Source organism: Amia ocellicauda, unplaced genomic scaffold, assembly GCF_036373705.1.
Source record: "Amia ocellicauda isolate fAmiCal2 unplaced genomic scaffold, fAmiCal2.hap1 HAP1_SCAFFOLD_26, whole genome shotgun sequence".
Taxonomy (NCBI): Eukaryota; Metazoa; Chordata; class Actinopteri; order Amiiformes; family Amiidae; genus Amia; species Amia ocellicauda.
In genome coordinates, this window is record NW_027102823.1 from 1182501 (window position 1) to 1193620 (window position 11120).

At 39.9% G+C, this 11120-nt stretch overlaps 1 non-coding gene across 1 annotated transcript; it reads left to right on the forward strand.

The window, feature by feature from the left end:
* The first annotated feature begins 3922 nt into the window (after window positions 1-3922).
* Window positions 3923-4036, forward strand: LOC136726895 (U5 spliceosomal RNA). Its single transcript, XR_010808274.1, has one exon. It is a non-coding gene; the product is annotated as a U5 spliceosomal RNA (small nuclear RNA).
* The last annotated feature ends 7084 nt before the right edge of the window (window positions 4037-11120 follow it).

Sequence of the window (11120 nt, forward strand, 5' to 3'; positions counted from 1 at the left end):
CTTTGACAGACAGACAGACAGACACACGCATATTATGGGTCTTTGTTGGGTAGTGAAATGGGTAGCATCAGTCGCAGTGTGGGTAATGTCAGGGAGCCAATCATAGTCCCCGTTATTTGCATATCGCAAAGCATTCTGGGAAAAGCAACTAAACACGTTTAGTCATGTATTTGTCCATAGTTTACACATGAGATGAAAGAGACAGTATGACGTGTTGAGCACCTAGGATTCCTCATGTGTATGTGAGGGGCAGAGGAACCGGATCCCAAGTGTGCGTCCCAGGTGCTATAGGTTTCAAAGCATGCAGGGGAATAGGCACCCCACCCTGACACCTACAGAAGACTGGATAGGGAGATATAAATAGCAATGGGGAGACTCTTGTACTTGGTGTGGCTCTATCCATATAGTGGGGCCAGCAGGTGCAGCAATAGAAGCTCAGCCTGGGGAGACTGGATTTAGCATTTCCTCTCCATTTTGATAACTATCCATAATCATTTCTGCAAAATACTTCTTTGATACCTATGTATGTTTTTTACTTGTACTATATTATACTATCAAGTATCAGTGTACACATACAATGTGACCTGTTACATTAATACAGAGGCCACGGAAGGCCAGATCACTAATAGCCACTGTCCCCTGATATTACACTTTTTTACAATCACTTTGGCACTCATTTCAGAACCTTGATGTCATTTTTCAAAACTCTAGACACTAAACTCACACCCGATGATCAAAATGCACATTTTTCAAAACTCTAACACTTTTTTACAATTGCTTGGATACAATACACATCAACCTCAGATCATTTGTTCATTGAACTAAAATGACACAACTTAACATCAAAGTATTACCATTTCAAAATGCAATTCACACATTACATCTGAGATCACTGTCTATTCATTTCATTACAAAGATCTAACTATCAATTGATACAGCTGCTCAAAATGATAAGTGACTGTTGCATTACTCTTAATGCATAATTTTATGGAAACTGACAAACAATATTCCAAGTTTCGATCATGAAAGTTTCAGGATAATGAGATCCATTGACATCAATAAACGAGGAGCATGAACCAGTTGGACTACATTATCTATGGATGTAATATTTCATCATCATTCATCATCATGTAGCACTTTTCCACACCATGTTTGCAGTGTGGAAGGAAAGTTAGAAATTTTTTCTCTAATACCTGTTTTTCTCTCTTGTATACTTAAGAAAGATAAGGTCAAGCTAGAAGGTCAGGCCAGAAGGTAGTTTGATTTCTGTTTGTTATTTACGATGAGAATCTTGGAGACAATGTCAAACAGTATGATTGAAGTGCCTGCTCCCTAATCCATGTGTTGATCTATGAACTCTGTCCTATAATGATATAAATTCTGCTTAGCTAACTTTTAAGATAACATAGTAATGACTTTCTGATTATAACCAGCTCTTTGATTTTTGTGTATAAAAGCTCTGACTGTTAAAATGAAGGCAGAGCGACTTTGGGATCTACTTGAGTCACTGTTCCTCTCCACGCTGCGTGTATTAAAGGCATTGCAACTAACGCTCCAACCTGGTTGAAGATGATTGTTCTTCCACATCAGATTTGACATTACTGTATGTATGCAGGCCCTTGTAATTGCTTTTCCAATACTGCCAACTGGTTATTGATGATTGATTTCACATTGTGGTACGAGTATCGAGTGAAATGAGTGCTATCCACCCCAGCAACACAGTGATAACATGGAGCCGGCAAGTCATCCAGGTCACAATAGAGGTCAAGCAGTGGGAGGAGGAAGACGTGGTGGTCAAAGGAATGGAAGGGGACATGCACCCCTTCTGAGAGGTGGTCGTGGGCCTCGTCATAGAGGAGGGCTTAGGCCTCACCAGAGAGGCAGCCATGGGCCTCATTTGAGAGGTGTTGGGGGAACGTGGTAGAGGACAAGGCCACGGACCAGACAGCGGCAGCAACAGCAAATAGTGTCCAGTGAAATCCGAGAAATAGTTGTAGAGCATGTTGTAAATCATGGCATGACCATGACTGAGGCAGCTACAATGATTCAATCAAACCTCAGAATCAACTCAGGATCAACTGTGGCCTCAATCATCAGAAATTTCCGTACTGAGAAGCGGCAAGTCTTCAGCATGCACTAAACATTAGGCTACTCTCAATTGTCAAATGACTGTATACTGCATACCAATGTGTAGCACAGAGTATAGTGTGCCTTTTGAAAGAAATGCAGACAGAGTGAAGCAGCTGATGACTGAGTATGTTCAGGTATGTTCAGTTTCAAGATGCCTCTTGTGAAAAATGGTTGTGAGAACCTGAACCTGAACACAGGGCTGATGGAAATTCAGAAGTACAGTAATCAATCCTTTGTTTTACACTAAGCCAAGTGAGGAACACTGCAGTTGACATTTTACTGTAGTTTTGTTCTTTTTTGTAGCTAATTATTGTTGCATGGCTTCAAAGAAACCTATGGTGTGATTTGATTGTATTGCATCAATACATTTCAGATTTTGTTCAATGATTCCACTGTGTCTGTAGTATTCTCTCTACTAGTCCTTTTACAGTGATGTATTTATGTGTAGTACCATAATGAAACATGTATCACATATTTTGTACTACAATATTTAATGATTGTACGAACAACTACACAGTGAAACTATCGGTATCTTCTGTGTTACTATGTTACTATGGTATTTCATGATAAATGAGTTATTTGAACCAACAAGTCTGCAAGTGCTAGGTTTCTTTAAAGATATGAATGCACAATGCAATGTTTTGAACATTGGACAGCCTGTGTTACAAGTGATGACCGTTTTGAGTTTTGTGTCTAGAGTTTTGAAAAATGACATCAAGGTTCTGAAATTAGTGACAAAGTGATTGTAAAAAACTGTATATTCATCCTATTTAATGTGCTCTTTTAAAATTTACTTTTCTTTTTTATGTTGCCATTTCTGTTCTACCAATGTTTCAGTTGTTAGCCAAAGATTGACAGAGTACATCTCATACACACAGGCCAGACAGCAAGGATTTCTTTTTGAAATTCAATTACAAATGCTGCATGAACTCATCAATACGATTAGAGCTCCTGAAAGCAATATAACTAACTCACTCTACAGCATCTCATTAGCAGTGAAAAGAAACCAAGAAAGTTGGGACAGTCGACTGTTTACCACTATGTAACATCACCTTTTCTTTTAATAACACTTATTAAGCACTTGGGCACTGAAGACACCACTTGGTTAAGTTTAGCAAGTGGGATTTCCCCCCATTCATCCATTATGCATTTCCTCAGCTGCGCAACTGCACAGGGCCTTCATTGTCTTAATTTGCACTTCATAGTGCGCCACACATTCTCAATTCGGAGACAGGTCAGGACTGCAGGCAGGCCATGCTAGCACCCGCACTCTCTGCCTACGCAACCATGCGCTTGTAATCTGGGCAGAATGTGGTTTGGCGTTATCCTGCTGAAAAATGCAGGGACGTCCCTGGAAAAGACGATGTCTGGACGGCAGCATATGTTGCTCCAAAATGTGTACATCTCTTTCTGCAAAAATGGTGCCCTCACAGATGTGCGAGTTACATGACAGACAGACACTCATACACACTGTCACACCCACACACACACACACACTTTCACAGACAAACACACGCCCACACACTCACTTTCACACAGAGACAGACACACAAACACAGAGACAGACACACACACACTCACTTTCACACAGAGACACACAAACACATACACTTTCATACAGACACACACACACATACATACATACATACATACATACATACATACATATATAAGGAAAAGAAACAATACATTTAAAAATCACAAAAAGATGTAATAAAGTACAGAAAATCTAAATGTAATAAAATGTGATCTTTAATACACACAAATATGTATGGCTGGTCGGATGCGTCTTGGACTCGGGTTCCTCCTCATTACGTATAATGCTTTTGCCTTTTGCTATAGCTTTCCGTGGAGGGAACGTGGGTGAGTTTGTACCATTCTTGGGAGGCTCTGCCTTGTTGGGGCGGAGCTGTGATCCAGGTGAACAGCAGATCGGACATAGGTGGGCATGTGGGCGGAGGAGGAAGGCCGGTCAAGCAAATAAGCTTGCTAAGGTACGCAGCAGCAGCAAGCAGCCCCACCATCCAGTCAGCCAGCCAGTCTGGCTGGCAGTGACTGAGTGGTTGACAGACGGCAAGCAACGGAATGTACGTGCTCTGTGATGTCATAGGAGTCACCTGAGAGAGATGTTTGTGATGTCATCGCTGAGCTGGCTGGCTCTGTGTGTCTTGCTGGCTGTGTGTGTGTGTGTGAGAGAGAGAGAGACTTTTTGACTTTTATCAGACTTCATTGCCTGTTTGCAACACGCAATAATTCATACAAAAAAAAATAAATAAATAAATAAAAAATAGTGTTCCCCTTTGTTTGTCTCCCCCCAACAAGCATTAACTCCGCCACTGATCTGTACACTTTTAAAGAAAGCAACCCAATACACACAACAAAACAACCATCAAATACTAAACCCTATAAATGAATTACATAATAAAAACCAACTCCCCATCATACAATTCACAAAGGGCATCATTAATACACCAGACCTGTTCAAAACTCTCCAAATCATTCATCAGCCTGTAATAGTTAAACTCTAGTCTGACTCTGCACTTGACCAGCATGGCAAACACTCTCACTGCATCCTAACTGCCCTCCCCACACACTCTGTTCTTCCTAGTCTTATAGACGGCCATTTTAGCCTGGCCCAGCAAGAAGTTTACCAGCTGGTCCACATGTTTGGTCTTTCTGGTGTATCGCGCCCCTAAAATAAAAACCTTTGTGTTAAAAATCAGGTTAAGATCAGTAAAAAGACGAGTTAAAAGACTAAAAATGGGTGACAACCGAGAGCAAGTGCTGAAACAGTGAAACACGGTCTCTCTCTGAGCACAGAATGGGCAGGCGTCGGACACAGCAGGGTTAAGAACAGTAATAAAAGAATTGACAGCAATAATGGTGTGTAACACCCTCCACTGCAGATTGCCAGCTCTCTTATTGAGGGGGGCTTGTACAGGCTTCTCCAGGCGGGCGCAGTGTCTTCCCCCAGCCCCAGCCTGTAAAGTAATTTTAGGAATCACAAAGAAACAGTTGAAAGTGCTAAATAAGTATTTTGATGCACCATATTAATTTAGGAAATTTACATGTTGTTTTTCATCAGCTTCTGTATCTGATGGCTCCACATCACTGGCTGGATTGACAGCAACGACACTCTAAAAAAAGAAGTGTTAAGTTTGAGCATTCAGGACTTGTTTTGAAGATCCTGAATATCACTGGTCCACAATTTATCTGTGAAACTATGGGTTAATCTCCATATACAAAATACTTTTCACACACACTTTAAATTTACAACTAAATTTACATGTTGATGTCTTTCGTCAGCTTCTGTATTTGATGGCTCAATATAACTGGTTGCATTAACAGCAACGGCACACTACAAGAAAATAACATTATATTTAAACATTCAGGACTGGTTTAGCATCACCTCGAATATCCCTAGCCCTTGAGGTCGATTGTTATTGTGGTCTTCAAGACCAGTGCTTCTCAACCTTAGTCCTGGAGGAGGCCCACTGTCTGCTGATTTTCATTACAACAACATTGTAGGTTATGTCAGTGACTGTGGTCCTAAAGTACCCCTATGCCTGCTGTTTTTTTTCCAGTTGAGCTCTTAATTACCTAATTGGCTTAACTGAAGCCATTTAACCCTTTTCCCAGGTCTTTGGTTGTTGATGAGTTACAAAGAGCTGGATTGTGGCCCGCCATGACTGGAAGTGAAGAACACTCACTCTAGGCCTTTAACTTAATGTTCATATGTAGGGGCCTATCCATCTGATTTGTTTTTGCACATTTATTAACAGAAAAATTGATGGTACGTGAAATCATCTGAGCTGAAAAATATAATGTTCCACCAATAATAAAATAAATGTATTAATTAAAATTATAGAGATAATAGAATGTTCACAGATTATTAGTTCAGAAAACAAAATATTTTTTTATATCTTAAAAAGAATTAACACTCAAATCAGTTGTAGGGTAAACAAGGTCTATTTTTTGGATTGATTTTATAATTATACATGTATGGCTGCATGAAGCTTACCTGAGAATCTGATATTTTAGTAACTTTGTTGCTTCTTGTTGGGTAGTCCACGTTTGCCGCCGTTCTTTTTCTGTAAATGTAAATCAAAAGGCAATAATTACATACTGTAATTAAAATACAAAAAGTATAAACATTGTATTATTATTTTTGTATCCTGTTTCACCATCTCGATGCTGTTCTTTTTGGAATTGCATATCTAGGTTTACTTAAATACTGTTTATAAGATTGTAAACTCATCATCCAAATTTCTTCATTTGCCAAACTTTATGTAGTGCGCTTGCAGTTTCAGAAGAAGAAAAAAAACTGTAACAGATGACATATGTAGTACTTTATACTCGAGTGGTCTATGCGATTACACCCTGTTGGTGTTATTAAGAGCGCCAAGTACCAGAATGCAGAGCGGGACTGTTTTTTGTGCCGTGACTTGTCGGGGGAAAAACGCGCAGAAAAAACGGACGAGAAGGTGAAGGTAGTATGGCGGTGATGCACGCGTTGGTGAAGTGGGAAAGCAGGGTCGACAAAGACTCTTACAGCGTGATTCCCACTGCTTGCTTTCGCAATTTTGATTTATTCAGCATTGCTGATGATGACGAAGAGACGACTCGAAACTTCAGAGCAGAGTGGAGAGACACGAACAAACCTCCAAAAGGTGGATGGCCTGTCCATGAAGCGCAGATCATTATGACTGGTAACAATGTTTATTTAAAAAAAAAAAACATTAAAGTCTTTACATGCTATTTGATATATACAATCACAGTATATTTGAAATGAATGTTTAAGTTATTAATGTGTTGTACTTCTAACATACTCTTATAACATGGTAGGTGGTGGTGAGGGCGCTAAAAACTCGTCATACTTGACTGGCATTTGTAAGAACGATTTATTGTGTGTTGTGCTTTACAATAAAATCCCCCAAATCACAAAATAAATTAAACCAGATATAATTTAACTTCAGTTTTGATTCAGTGTTGGCTGTTCATCTTAATTTGTATGGTCAAAGCACAGTATTTTTATGACAAATAAATATAATCCCCAAATATCTGTGGACATAATGCAGGGTTTTATTTATTTTATTTTTATTTTAGGAAAAGAAGGCGAACTAAGAAGAAAACTTAATGACCTAACAAAAATGCCCTGTCCTAAAATGAAGACAGTACCTAAACCAAACAAAAAACTTCAAATTTCAGATGATAGTGACCTTGATGAACCACAGTTACCGGTGAGATAATTACTGCAAATATTAAATAAATGTATTGCAGGATTGTGTTTTTTAAATCATTTTCATATATATATATATATATATATATATATATATATATATATATATATATATATATATTCATTTTAAACTCTTTTTCTCTCTGAATACAGCACAAAATAAGAAAGAAAACCGATGGAGCTTCAAGAATTAGATCCCGTCATATTCTACAGACATTTAAAGAGTCCAGTGAAGTTGAGCTACAGCAAAACGTTAAGCAGCTCGAAAAGGAAAAGACAAGACTTAAAAATGAAAACCAATGTCTTCGAAACCGTATGGTTGATGGTAAGTTTTTTTATTTATAGCAAATAATTCCTTACCTTGATAAATGTTATTCTTCAGTAATTTAGATTCCAGAGTAATGTATTATAGTTGATCATACTGAAGTAATCTAGAACCACAATACAGACTCTTAATGTGCACTGTCTAATAGTTTAATAATACTGATTATTAAATAAAGTTTTTCAACATAACTTCATAATCCTACATTAATGACTATATGCATTACATTAGACCTGGTAATTCTTGTATTTTATCTCTTTTATTTTTTTCGTAGCTAATGTTAATGACCCACAAAAAGGTCAGTTTGCCAATAACATAGAGCAAGTCTCTCAAGTATAATTGCAGGCATTGATGGTTTTGTTTTCACTTTGTATTAAATATATTACTAGAAATGATTATCATTTAATACTAAGGTTTTTTTCTCCAGAGATTCCAGACCTTTTGGACAATCTGAAAAAAATTGTAACAAAAGCCACATTTATCAGCAATGAAGACAAAAGTGTGTCACCATCAAGTGGTTCTGACAGCCCCACAGCAAATTGTTCTGAATCTGACAAAGAATCACCAAAACAGGTATAACACTCTTGGTCTACAATATTACAAAGACAAGGTAAAAATATATATATTGAAAACAAATATTGGTTGTAAACAATCTAATGATGCTACATTATCAGTTATATTCATAGTTATAGTTGATAATAAGAATGTAATTGAATTATGGGTGTCACAGATTCACTGACTTTATTATGTCTGTAAATTAATAAACTTAGAATTGAGACATACTGTGGTCTTTAATAACACATTTCTGTAACAAAATCACAGCCTTACTGATAATGTATTCCACTTAACATAATATAAGAATAGTTTGGGGATAAACTTGTTTTTTATTTACCATTGTCTTTTAGGTGGAAATATTCCCAGGCACTGGAGTTTACATTGACAAACTGTCCTGGATCCTTGCAGAGAGGTGCAGCACGAATACGTCATATGCAAGAACCCTGACGGTTGCTGTCTTTGACTTTCCAACATTATTAAAGAGCAATCTTCGTGGTGGTGGCAGCAAGAGAGATCCAACTTCGGAGATAAAGACACCTCTGGATCGCTTAAAGGTGGAAGCCATATATGGTATGTAAATGCTGTTGTACAAAATTTCTAACTCTCCTTTTTAACTGTATAGAACACAAAGGGTTAGCATTTGAAATGTTCCTTTGGCCTTTGTTTTAGTTTCAGAGACTAGAGTTAATTTATTAATAAATAATAATACCTTACATGTAGCAGCTGGAAAGATCCCAAAGTGCTCTACAGACTCACTTCACCCACCACCCTCTGGGGTGCAGCCATTTTGTACCAGCAGATTACTACACAGCAGTAAAGGTGGAGTCATAACAAATTTGTTAGACCTGATTGAGGGAAGCCTGACTTAGAATTCAGCCACGTCACTCTTTCAACAACACCTTGTAAATCACCTTGGATTAATGCTTCAGACATATTAATACATAATAATAATGAATAGTGCCATGGGATCCTTGACAATATAAACTTTCATGTCTCATTTAAATTTGACTTTTGAGCAAATACTTCACATTTCAGTCCAGTTGTGCCACATCAATGTAATGCTTAAGCAAGGTATTAATGGAGAAAAGACTGCCTTTGCATAGCTGCTTCACCAAGTACAGATTTTACTATGAACTAGTGTAAGACAAGTTTAAGAGCATACACCAAAACGTTTAAATACACCCACACACAAAAATGTTGATTTACTGTGGCAATATGTAACTAATGAACCCTTCTCAAAGATATGTGGTATGTTTATTAAAAGATTTTTATATATCTATGTGCAAGTCATTAAATCTATGTGATACATGTTTTTTAGGGGCTACCTCGAAAAAATTGCCCAGTACCCCAAAGAGTGTAATTGGTGGTGCAATTAACAGCAAGATAAATGAACTACGACACAGAATGAAACCAGAGTGAAGATTTGAAGAACCAGATCTGTATTTTTTGTTTTGTTTTCAACAGGGTTGGGGTCAATTCCAATTCAATTTTTAATTCCCTTTTCAATTCAATTCCAATAAAGAATATTCTGTGAATGCAAAAAGTAATTGCAATTTTGAATTGATTTGTAGGAGGAATTGGAATTGAAAAACAGGAATTGACCCCAACCATGGTTTTCAGTGAGTGTTGTACAAATTGATAGGTCAGGGTTTCTGTAAAAACTTAAACCAGCAGGCGTGCACGATCTGGGAAAAACTGCTCCACTACAACAGACCTCTTTCCCTTCGTTTTCTCTAAAAACCTCCTGATATCCTTCACTGCAGCTCTGACTCACCGAGGACGAGGAGGCGAGAGAGGAATCCGTGAAGCCGCCCTCACTGTCACTCCGAGCCGCGATGCTCCAGCGTGTAGCCGGACCTTTCCCCACCAAGCCGCTCGCTACCCCAGCTTCACTACTGTGCCACCACTTCTTTTACTGCCACTATTTACCAACACCGTCCGTGCTCCCTCCCAGCACCTTCTTAGTGCGTTTTTTCCACCCGGCGCCTCGGCTTGTACCGCCGAGCCTGGCCCTGCCTCCTCCTCGGCTACACCCTGTGTGTCTGTCCGCCCGTCTGCTGGCTGCTGAGGTTGTTCCTCGTCACTAACCAGCGCCCCGTGCACCGCCTCAACACCATCTCCCCCCGGCGTCTCGGTCGTCACTATCCCCCGCTGCCTCGACCCCGTCCCCCAGCTGTGCGTCATCGCCTCCGGGCAGCTCTTCCCCCGTCACGGCATCAGTGGTACCATCGGTCCGACCGGCGACTGTCTCCTCCGCCGGGGCTCGATCTCTGTCTGCCCGCTGCATCTGTGGCTGCGGGCCGGTGTCTCTATTCCTCCCCGCGTCGCCCCGCTCCTCCTCCCGCTCCCTGTCCTGCTCGGGACAGTTCCTCACGACATGCCCCTCGCTCCCACACCTGAAACACTTCATGGACTCCGAAGTAGCGAACACGACGTAGTCGGTATTGTCGATCTTAAATTTAAAAATGACATTAAGATCCTCATTGATGTTATTGAGGATCATATACAGCTGCCTTCGGAAGGACACGACGTGTTTCAGTTGCGGGGCTTTGCAGCCCAGCGGGACCCTCTTAATGCCGGACATCAGCTGCCCGAGCCGGTGCGGATGAACGGAGGGACGTTAGACAGCGTTACCTTCCGGGCAGGAGCAGCGAGCGGCAACACCGGGGTGAAAGTGTCGTCTAACACTGTGCCATTAGCCACTAGCTGATTGAGCAGATCAGTGGTTTTTAAGAAGATAACAATGGCAGCAGACTTGATATTTTCACACCCTGCTACCTCCCCAACCGCTAACACACACTGCTCTAGGGGGCAGAACTGCACCGGAGCGATCTTGACTCCATGGCGTCGGGTCAGTTTTTCAAAAGACGCATT